Below are 10964 nucleotides of genomic sequence, written 5' to 3' on the forward strand. Positions count from 1 at the left end.
AAATTTGCAGCAACTGGATGGATTCGGCTGACGCAATAAAGGAGTAATAGTGATTGCTGGTATAGTGACTTCCATCGTTACGCGCTCTACACTCTCGAAGCAGGTTTATAATGGTGAGAGATGGCGCTTCGGCGGCTGTACGAGGAGAAATTTAAGTGTATTAGACGACGTCGGCGAAGCTAGTGGTCATACAGAAGCGCTCGCGTGTGTCTACCCGCTTCGGCCATGCTTTGAATGTTCTTGAACAAATCCACACAGCCGAACTTCTACGCTCGTGCAGTTGAAAACCGGTATGACAACCAGAATTTCGTGGCTTTGAATTCAGCAATATTTCTTTCATTGCTATTTTAGCTTCAGCGGAAGCGAACTGAACCTCGATGGGTGGTGGTCGCAAAATGCCACCTCGTCGAGCGTACTGAATAGGACGGCATTCCGTCTTGACACTTTCTTGCTCTCGGCTTCGATTCTACGCTAATTTATGGCGCGCTCACGCTCTCGACGGCGGTGTTAGTGCTATCGCATGACTACGCCGGCGAACAGGGCTTTGTATCCCGAACATGGCCTGCGACAGACGCTTGGCCACGGGGACACGACGAAGACATTCACTTCGTCGCATTTCGCTCAACCACTGACACGGAACGTGCATAGATGGGTGCTTTCAACCCGAGGCAGTTCGACAACGACGCAAGGATGCGAGTGAGGGAGGGATCACCTTTGGGAATGCGAACGGCCAGGTGCCGAACTCGCCGCAAGATGTATGGACGGTCGTGTATGAAGGTGTCATCAGTGACCCAGAATAACACGCTGCGCTCCTTAGATGGCGCTCACAACAAGGAATGCGCAGGTAGCTGAAGAAACCGTCGACTACCGTGCAGTACCATCGCTCAGCGGTAACATGAATAAGGCTGGGATGCTGACGCTTGTGGCGGTGTCAGTGCTGCTTACTGCACCATATTCGCGTGAGTAACTATAATAATGCGCGGTCATCTGGACTGGCACTGTTTTTTTTTTTGCAATGGAAATACAATTTGCTCGTGGACCTAAAGATCAGTAAATACTCCGGAAAAATGCATTACGTTACGAAGATGAGAGGGTTGGCCGGAATCGCAAATTATTCGTTGAATAATATTACTTTTATTACTTTTACGCTTCAGGACGAGCATGTCTCCCCGGCGATCTGCAACACACTGTTCTTGCGCCAATCGGCTCGCTTCGAGGTCTTCAAATTTCCTATTTTCTTCACAACACCTAATTTTCTGCCGACTTCGACTGCACTTCCTTTCTCTTGGCACCCACCCTAGAACTCTAATAGAGCACCAGTCATCTGCTTTATGCATTTCATGGCCAGACCGGCTATATTGCTTTCTTTTAATGTCAACGAAGATACCAGCTACACCCATTTGCTCTCTAATCCACATCGCCGTGTTTTTTTTTCTTAACTACCATCTTTTTTTTTTATTGCATGCTCGCTGCACAGAACTTAGCTGGTCCGAAGATTTCTTTGTAAAACCTCAAAATTTCAAGTCCTACAGCCATAGGCTAGTGTTGGCAGAATGTACAGATTGTTTGCTTTTCAAGGATGTCGGTAAGCTGTCGGTTATGACTTTGTCCGCCATATGCGCCCCAACCCATTCTTATTTATCTGCAAGAAGCAGAGAGAGAGAGAGAGGAACCAGAGGAGGGTTAACCAGAAGCAGGTTTCCAACATCGGCTTGTAGCTGTTTACTTGTACAGGTGCGGAGCTGTTCGATGTTCACCTACAAACCCTCGCGACTTACTATTCTGAGAAAGTTTTCATCATGCTACCTTGCAGGTGGGAGAGAAAAGATGGGTTTAGGAAGAATGGAGGAGGACACATACACACGAAGAAAATAACGAGGAAGTGCTATAGGCGTTCGAAGAGCCCGGTGGTTCGCAAAAAAGAAACAACAACAGCAAACAAACATGATAATGCACTGAAGGTCTTCGGATGGGATGATGAATCATGCCTACCACTATTAAAGAAAGGGATTTTCTTACAACCCACTTCGGAGTGCATGTGCGTGTCGCTCATATGATGGCTCCCTAAGGGCCACGAGGCTGTTCTCACAAGGTCGAACTGCGGCTCTTTTGTGAAAGAAGCTTCGCGGTGTATGTGTTACTCTCCGAGCGAGAGTCAGAACCACTACCTCCGGGCGGTCGACTCATCTGGACAGAGGCCAGTCGTCCAATTTGTTGTGCACAACGGTGAGTTAATGTATCTGTGCACAATACTGCAGGCACTGGCACAGAATATGACTCATAGTTTCCATTTCAACACAGTGGTCACAGGCTGCGCTGGCGGTCATTTTTATGCCGAAGGCATGGTAGGTTTTGCTGAACGCTACGCCCAGTCATAGTGTGAATGAATGGGTCCCGTTATTCGTTTGCCAATTTCATCCGGATGGCCTGTGACTACTTGAGCGAAATAAATTTACCCTTGCACACCTTTGAAAGTATGACCACGGACTACATCGTCCTGTTATTTTGTCACTGTTGTTCATATTACGGAAGTCTTCTGTATATTAATCCTTCAACATACCCTTGGGCTTTGCCGTTAAAAGGTTTCAATAAAGTGTTTCACACGTGGTCGGTTTGTAACTTCTAACGCTTCAGGGGCCACCCACAAGTGTCCGAGACTGGTACCCTCATCAGTGGTGAGTCAATATTCTGACTACGCCCTCGTTCCAGCTACGAGTCTTCATAATGCATCGTTCAATGTTCATCAGGCATGCGAGTACTTTTATCTTTTTGGGGCGTGGCTGGTAGAACAAATTTCAAGTCTTTTGCGATTTCCCCACGAGGAATCTAGCCTTCCTTTCCACTATCCTGCGCTACATGTGTAGAGTATCATTCGTGACTTCAGTGTGCACTAACTACGTAGCCCTGGCATGACGACTGCGATAACAAATTCCGCTATCTCGACAGCAGCCGTGGAGCCTCCCGTGTTTACCTGAATTCCAAGAGTGCGTGAAAGATGATGGAAAAAGTTGAACGAAAGCAATACTACGAGCAAACAAGTCACGGTGTCACTATTTATTTAAAAAAAAGCATGATAACTATTCAGCTGGATTTTACGATATGACACGATTTCAAATAATGGTTACATGCATTGACCACCGCACATACTCTTGGTTCTTATCAAACTTTTTTATTAGTGTTGTTCAGCAGCGATTTCTGTGTCACTGACCATTTTCAGTGAAATGCGTGATTCGTTTATTTTATATATGAACAAGCTTCTGTGCGCGAAAGAGTAATTAATATATTTTTCTGGGCCTCGATGTGCAGAGCAGGATTAAACGTCGCGAGCTAGCATGCGTCTACACCTGCAAGGGCATATTCCCGAAGCAGGAAAGAGAGGTCGACGGAACTCCGTGCTGGGTGAGTAAACTCCTTGTGCACACAGACACACACCTTCATGAAAGTGTGCCTATGTGCTTACGTGGCTTTTGAATTCTTTGAGGTGCTGTTCTCCTGCAATGTTCTGTAAAACGAGCGTGTGAGTTTTTGCCTACCTAAAATCCCGGCCACAGTTGCGTACTGTGCAATTGTTTGCATAGTATTTGAAAGCCTAATGATCATTTGATTTCAGAATGAACTTATAAAGTGATGCCAAAGGGCAAACAACAACAACAACAACAACAACAACAACAACAGCAACAACAACAACAACAACAACAACAACAGCAACAACAACAACAGCAGCAACGACAACAACAACAACAGCAACGCACTTGAATACTGCTTCAGCGACGTAAGACAGTCAAGGCCTTCAGTTCAGATGCTCCGTGGTTCAGGCTATCGCTGACGCCGCTCTACAGCTCTGCTCTGACGAAATCCGCCAGGTGCCATTGTACGTGAAGATTTCCCGCTCGAGCGACCACACGTGTTTAGTGCGTGATGACAGGGATGTAAAACCTGGGAGTTAGCCTTGCCGACTAACAAGCATGAGTGCTGTGGCAAAGTTGGAAATTATATAAAAGTAGAGGAATGTCGAACGCAGAACAAGATGGCATCGCACGTGCGCTCGGTGTTTTCCCTGCGTTGTGACAGGCGTAATTTAAGCAAGTTTGTTAAAAAGAAAGTATCAATAGCCCTCTAGTGGCTTTGTCAAAATATTTATTTCGGTATGTTAGAGCACCAAAGGTGCAACTGCAGAAGTGAACCCAGCAGAGCTCGAAAGCATGTCGTACAATTGTCAAATCACAACGGACGATAGAACAAGGACAATATACCAAGCAACGAATTCCAGTGCTCGGCCTTCTTCATGTATTGGCCGAATAACAATTTGTCCCTGGAACTTTTTGCCTTATTTTGCAAATAAAATATTAGAATGGAAATTATGCCGAAGAAGCAAGTTAAGCATAGTGCGTCGTTGAGAGAATCGCGTAATGTATGTGAAGCGTACTCGCACAACTACGTTCTCTGTTTTTTTTTTCTTTTTGTTGTTAGACGTGAACAACATTCATGCGCTGTTATCGATTGAATTTCATTCAAGAAAGTGGCAGAAAGACAGGAGTTTGCTGGGAGAACAACGTCATTCTTCGACCGACACGCTATTTCATAATGTGACCCCACACGCACAGAGGCCGCCAGTGCCCCTGTTCGCGTTGCAGGGAAAGCTCCACACTAAATGATAAAAGCAAATATTGTGCAGAAGCTATGGACCAGGCTTGTCAAGGTAAGCGAATAGCTGACTTATACAAAGCTATTCGCGTTGGTAAATTTATGATGCCCTCGATGGCCCGCGCTTGTTGCAGTGAGGATAATTGTACAACACATGTACTTACACTGCGTAAATCCACAGAGAACAGAGTTGTTCGGCAGAAAATCTGTAGCAGTAGTAGAGGTGGCCGCACTTATTAGCCATATTCGTCGCGCGCGTGTCCTCTTGATCGCCGGCGTGGAAGGCGACCTGCCGTCCTCCTTTGCCGTTGCCGGAGCCCTCTCTGGCAGCCGCCACAAGGGGAGAGGGCGGCGCCGGAGGAGACGAGGGCTGTACTGGCCGAGCGCTCCGTCGGAGAAAGTAAACTTTCATCATCACCATTATCATCATCATCATCATCATCGTCGGCCTATTTTATGTCAACTACAGGACGAAGGCCTCTCCCTGCGATCTCCAATTACCCCTGTCCTGCGCCGACCGATTCCAGCCTAGCGCCTGCGAATTTCTTAATTTCATCACTACACCTAGTCTACTGCCGTCCTCGACAGCGCTTTCAGACTCCGAACAGCTCTCAGGCAAGAGCACGTGCGCCCTTTACATCGGCGCCTTTGTGCCAGCGGTGAAAGTCCGACCAGCACCGACAGCCACGAAAGCGAGCGAAATAGCCAAACAAAACTATGTTCACTTCAATATTCGGCATTGATTTGTTGTTGTTGTTGCTGTGGTAATCTGAATTTTATCGGTCGTGTAAAAGAATCGTTTCGATCTTGCTTTTTCCCTCTTCTTATTCCGCAGTTGCTGGTCCGGCCGGGGATATGCATACATGGCCTGTGCGTGTGATGAAGAGTGATACGGCTAACAGAAGAAATGTGGCAACACGGCACATCGACGCAGGCTGTGACGCAATTCTTCCAGAACACATATCATTTCCAGGTGTTCACCGCGAAACGCCTGGCACTGTCAATCAATTTGGGCTGCTTTTAATGAATAAATACGTCAGTCTTTATTGTACTTTTGCCTGATAAGACTAAGTCAGTGTAGTGTAACACTACGTTTTATGCAATTTTATTCCATTCTTGTCATCTACCCCTTGGGGCTGGCTGATTTTAATGATATATTAGCTCATATTTTTCCGGCCCCACTCGTTATACTGTCCTTGTGGTACCATAGAACGTGTACCTTAGTTTTCTCTCCTTAGCTAGCCTCAAATGCGGCTCTTCAAATGGGAGCATGGCTGTTGTTCTCTTGTGATGTTACTTAGGCAGCTCTGATGCCAACGTATAGCGGTTTCCGACTGGATTTAAATGTCCGGTTCTCTTTCTTTCCCTTCCGTTCTTTTTCTTCTTCTTCCTTTTTTATATTTTCCAGCAGCGTTTAGCAGGATCGAATGCTTGTTTGTGAGCAGGGGCAATTTTTCGCAATTGTCCGGTCACGTTAGCTTGCTTTTGGCGGTAAAAGAATACGAAACCTTAATATACTTACTGCTGCTCCAGATTTTACAAACAAGCTGCTTATTCGTACCGTTCTCCGAGTAAAATAATTTAATTATTACAGTAATCGATAAATTATACCTTGCTTAAGATTACTTTTATTGTAATTGCATCATTTTATCAATTAACGCGATTCTCCCAGACTCCCAACAGTGGGCGCGTGCCACGGTTCCCTGGATAAACACTACCACCACCACTATCATCATCATCATCATCATCATCATCATCATCATAGTCAAACTATGGCTTTCTTCCTCATTGCCATTGGATTGGATTGGAGAAACTTTATTTATGCCTGCAGTTGGGCACTCGCGCACCCAACTCGTTCGACGAAGCTGCTCACATCTTTTCAAAACATCGCACGCGGTGAAGTTGCTCACGGAACTTCTTGGGCACGCTTTGCATACGAGTGTTCAGAAAGAATGCCAAACAAGGATGAATTCAAGTTACGGGTGGCAAACGCTGTTAAAATAATGCAGTTAGTTTCATCATCGCCTGAGTAGCATCGCAAGCCGCTTATATACCGAGAGCTGCGTGAGCCCGTTAGACAGAACTCGTGTCGCTCTGCTATATCGCATCCGCACAGAGTCAGCGCCAACTACAGCTTGGCGGTGCAAGACAGGACTTGACCCATCATCGTCGTGTGTGCATAGTCAAGCTGTTGGTGACATTGAACATTATATACTAAAGTGTCGTGAATTTGAAGCAGAACATAAGAAATTAATAGATGGACTGAAGCGCGAGACGGCACCCCACTAAAATGCAAGTGACACTTAGTTACCGCGAGGACATTGGATGTTTAGGCCGGAGGTGCTTCGGCTCCTCCTAAAGCTCCTCCGTGGTAAAGGGTTGGAAAGTGAATGGTGAGCCGTATGGGTCGTCGTGGTTCTGAAACCATGCAACTTATACTGGGCTCCGAGTCAACTCGTTCTTGGAACCTGGTGTTCTTAGTTGCACTGCGGAGTGTTTCAGACCATATCGCGGTTGGTAGGAGGCGTTCAAGTGGAACAATTGCTGATAACTTTTGCAAGTCCACCTGCAGCAAGCAACACTCCTCCTCCTTCCATTAGACAGGCGCCAAAGCACGTTTTTTGTCGCGAAGAGTTATCAGTTATTTTAAAGCAACAATAAAAATAATAACTAAGTCTTTCTAAGTAGATAGCTTGGGGCCCTACAACGTAAAACTATTGCAATGTGTTTTTATTCCAATCTCCTGACGTCAAATTTGTGCAACCACCGACGCAAGCATCGGCCGGTGACCAGCAGGGTTGTCTGAACAGACCCATCAAACGCTATCCTCGCTTATAGAAGATCACTTTTGTTTGCTTTAAGAACGAATAACATTGCCTACAGTGATCAGCTTGTCTTATTTAATTGGCTGACAAGAGGCGACGAGCACGTTTAAGGGGAGAGGGATTCGATGAGGCCGAGCCAGTGCACTGGAAATCGATAATGGGATGAAGAGGGTGGTGCCGGCTACTGCGATTGGTCACTCTCCCTTACTAGGCTTCAGATGGCTGGTCGAAAATCGCAGCGGCATGCAACGGAAGGTTAAGAATGCCGCTAAAAAGGATCCTCAGCAAAGCAGAGTTGGCTGATCGAGTGAGGTCGTAAACTTGCCGAAAGTGCTTGAAAACATTACACGACCGCGCAAAAAGGTTTATTGTATGCAAATAAACCCATACTCTATGGTAGGTGCGAGTAGGCAGTGCCTGAGTGATCGGTGGCAGGTATATTTTATTCCTTTCGGAACGGGGCAGCCTGCAGCTATTCAGAAAAAAGCTCAATTTTGCTCGGCATATTAATGCATCTTTAACGCGTACACGCCACTTTGTGACGTCGCGTGTCAGGCAGGTGAAGTGGGTGCAGCCCGAAAACGTTTGACCAGCAGACGAGGGTTAAGGGCTAAAAGGCGTCGAATCAGAAATAACAATTTTTTTGTTTGGTCCAGAGGTGCATAATCAGTGCGTGCGCGTTATATCAGATGGGGAGCTATCGCGCCTTTCGTGACGTCGCGTGGTAGACAGGCGAAGTGGGGGTGGCTCAAAAAAGTTTTTGACCGATCGCAAGGAGCTGATTGCAGAATTGGAATAGAAAAGTTTGGAATAGCTTTAAGTTATAGCGCCCCTGGTCTGCGGAAATCCGGTCTCTGGATCAGAAGGTCATTGATCCGGTGCCTGGCGGTGTAGACCTTGGGCCCCCAAAAGTCGTTTCCTTAGGCTTAAAGGGACACTAAAGGGAAAAATGATTTCTTCTGCGTCATTAAGTTACCATTCTACAACACGAAAAAACACCTATCTTACTACGATAATACGCTTCGTAATAATGAAAAAGCGCAAAAGCGAAATACAGGTGGCGAAGCCTCCTTGAAGTTCCCCGCACCAGGCCGCTGCGACGTCATGGATTCTGATAGCGTCTTCTAGGGCCTACTTACTTATTTAGCGGTACAGATCGTCTGCGTTGTGTTCTAAAGGAACCAAATATTAAACATGGCAAGCTTGGGGAACCCTTATTGAGCCAACACGGCCCAAATATGAAAACATACCTGACTTATTCTTTAGCTTTAGCGTCCCTTTAATAATCAGGCAGTTCTGAGCTCCGTCGGCTGTTGCAGCGTTTCCGGTAACAAAGTAATAAAAAAACGGAACGAAGGGAGGCGTATTCTGTATATCCCGGTGTTAGCAAAGGACCTAACACGTTAACAATAACTACACGCGTCTGCAGCACACCATGTCACTATTTGCAACACATTGTTGTTGATGTTGATTACACGTCAACATAGTACGCACCCACGAGTGGGATTGGCCACACAAATGAGAAATTGAAGCCAAATGCAAGCGGTTTTGTGGACGAAAAAGCTGCAACGAACCGAAACAAAATGTTAGCTTCCGAAAAAAAATATGGAGTGGGGCGGGGTGGAAGAACCACAAGAGATAAAAAAGTCAAGGGCACTTAGGTATCCCTACGTGGGTGAATGCGAAAGCATTGCAACGTTTTCGCTATGACGACTCATTTTACGAAACGTAATGGCATTGTTTTCACGTTGCCTTGTATCATTTCTCGCATCAAGTGCCTCGTTCGCGTACTTGCGTGGACGTTCAAAGGAGCCCGGCACAGCTACTGACTGATAGGTCGAAGTCTAAGGTTCGTCCATCGGAGCGCACGTCAGAACTCACCGGAATCACCGCACTGACTGGCAGTGGGCTAGTGCCGTCGGCGCCTTCGCAGAGGGACAGGCAGTATGGGAACGCTGGTATGATCAGGGGCATCGGTGCCAGCTGTGGAAGAAGACGAAAACGAAGGCGCGAGGAGTGGCAGGAGCGCGTCTCTTTGATCACGTGACTTTCTGTAGCGTTTCCATACCTGCGTTGAACTTCTACCTCCACAGGTCTGGTCTGGTCCCCTCACCATTATGCTCATTCTGTGGCGAAGCGGAGACAATCGACCATTTCTTCTTGTCTTGCAGACGTTTTTCTATTATAAGAAAACGACTACTTGAAATCCCGCTTCGCTATATTGGTCCAACTTTATCAGTGCCTGTGATCCTATCTTTTGGAGCCTCCATTGTTGGGTTCAGCAACAGAAATGTTTGCTTGGTGATCCAAAATTACCTCATTGAAACCAATCGATTTCCATGTTAGATTGATCGTTCTCCCTCCCAACCATAGCTTTTTAATTTTTATTTCTTATCTTTTAATAATAATTATTGTTATTATTATTATTATCTTATACCGTTTTCATCTGATTATTTCCTTTTTTCTCCAAACACAAAGCGTTTACTTTTAAACTCACACGCCCAAATTGTTAACTCCCTTGTTATCATTATTATTTTTAGGCACCTAATTAAACCGCCCGATTCTTGTCCAATCCCCCACTGTGGGTATGTGCCACGGCCACTAAGGACAACAACAACAACAACAACAACAGCTGCGCCTCCGGATTTTCCGCTTCATGGGCATATAATGCACTCGCATTAAAATGATGTAAGAAAAAAGGTATCGCAGAAGAAAAATGGTCTCATTTACCTATCCGTATTTCGCCTGTATATTATATCAAAGCGTAAGGTTCGTTTATTATTTCACGGAGACATCACTGGGCACGTACCATGCGGCCGACACGCGAGAGCGCGCCGTTTGCACGCGGTCTTCTGACCTGGAAAGAGAAGGAAGAGGAAGAAGAACGAAGGCTGCGAACGGACGCGCTTGCACGCTGTACCCGGAGCCGAACGAATTCACGCCTTCAGGGTACTACTGGTCCCGTCTTCTTCACAAGCTGCGTGATCACATCTAACACAAAAGCTGTTACGTGCAAGGGTGAGTGTGCGCCATTTTTTGTGTTTTTTTTTGTGTGTGTGTGACTATAGGCTGGCGACCACGATACAGTATATCCTTCATGCGATGATGCATACGTAACGATGCCTATAGGAAAGTTGGGCTGAAATTGAAATGCAGGGTACGCCAAACGGTTGTGAGTATTGCGGTGTCACCGATGAAGTGAGTGCAGATGCCTAACGGCCAACAAAGCACGGTGCCGGGCCGGGTGTCGTGGAGGCAAGGCGTTCGAATAGCGGGCAGAACAGCACGTTTATCGACGAAACGTAAAGAAAGTTGTGCAAGAATGGCCGTTAGGTGTGCTTATACTTCGGCACGGAAGGACAGCCTGGCGTTTGCGTAAATAGGACCAGGCAGAATGACTGAACACATGCGCGTGAAGTCTTAGGCATCGTCTCGCTGACCTGTTGGTGTGAAGGTAATGATGACTAGCGTAGACAAAAGTGAAGCCATAACCCG

The 10964-nt window shown here is 46.4% G+C and overlaps 1 protein-coding gene across 1 annotated transcript in view; it reads left to right on the top strand.

Moving 5' to 3' along the window:
- Positions 1 to 10346: 10346 nt before the first annotated feature.
- The window catches only part of LOC139055976 (polycystin-1-like protein 2), a 35201-nt gene continuing 34583 nt past the window's right edge, over positions 10347 to 10964 (top strand). Inside the window, exon 1 of the mRNA XM_070533694.1 lies at positions 10347 to 10487. The gene's annotated coding sequence lies outside the window, so the exon portion shown is untranslated. The remainder of the gene's footprint in view (positions 10488 to 10964) is intronic.

Source organism: Dermacentor albipictus, chromosome 2 (assembly GCF_038994185.2).
Source record: "Dermacentor albipictus isolate Rhodes 1998 colony chromosome 2, USDA_Dalb.pri_finalv2, whole genome shotgun sequence".
Taxonomy (NCBI): domain Eukaryota; kingdom Metazoa; phylum Arthropoda; class Arachnida; order Ixodida; family Ixodidae; genus Dermacentor; species Dermacentor albipictus.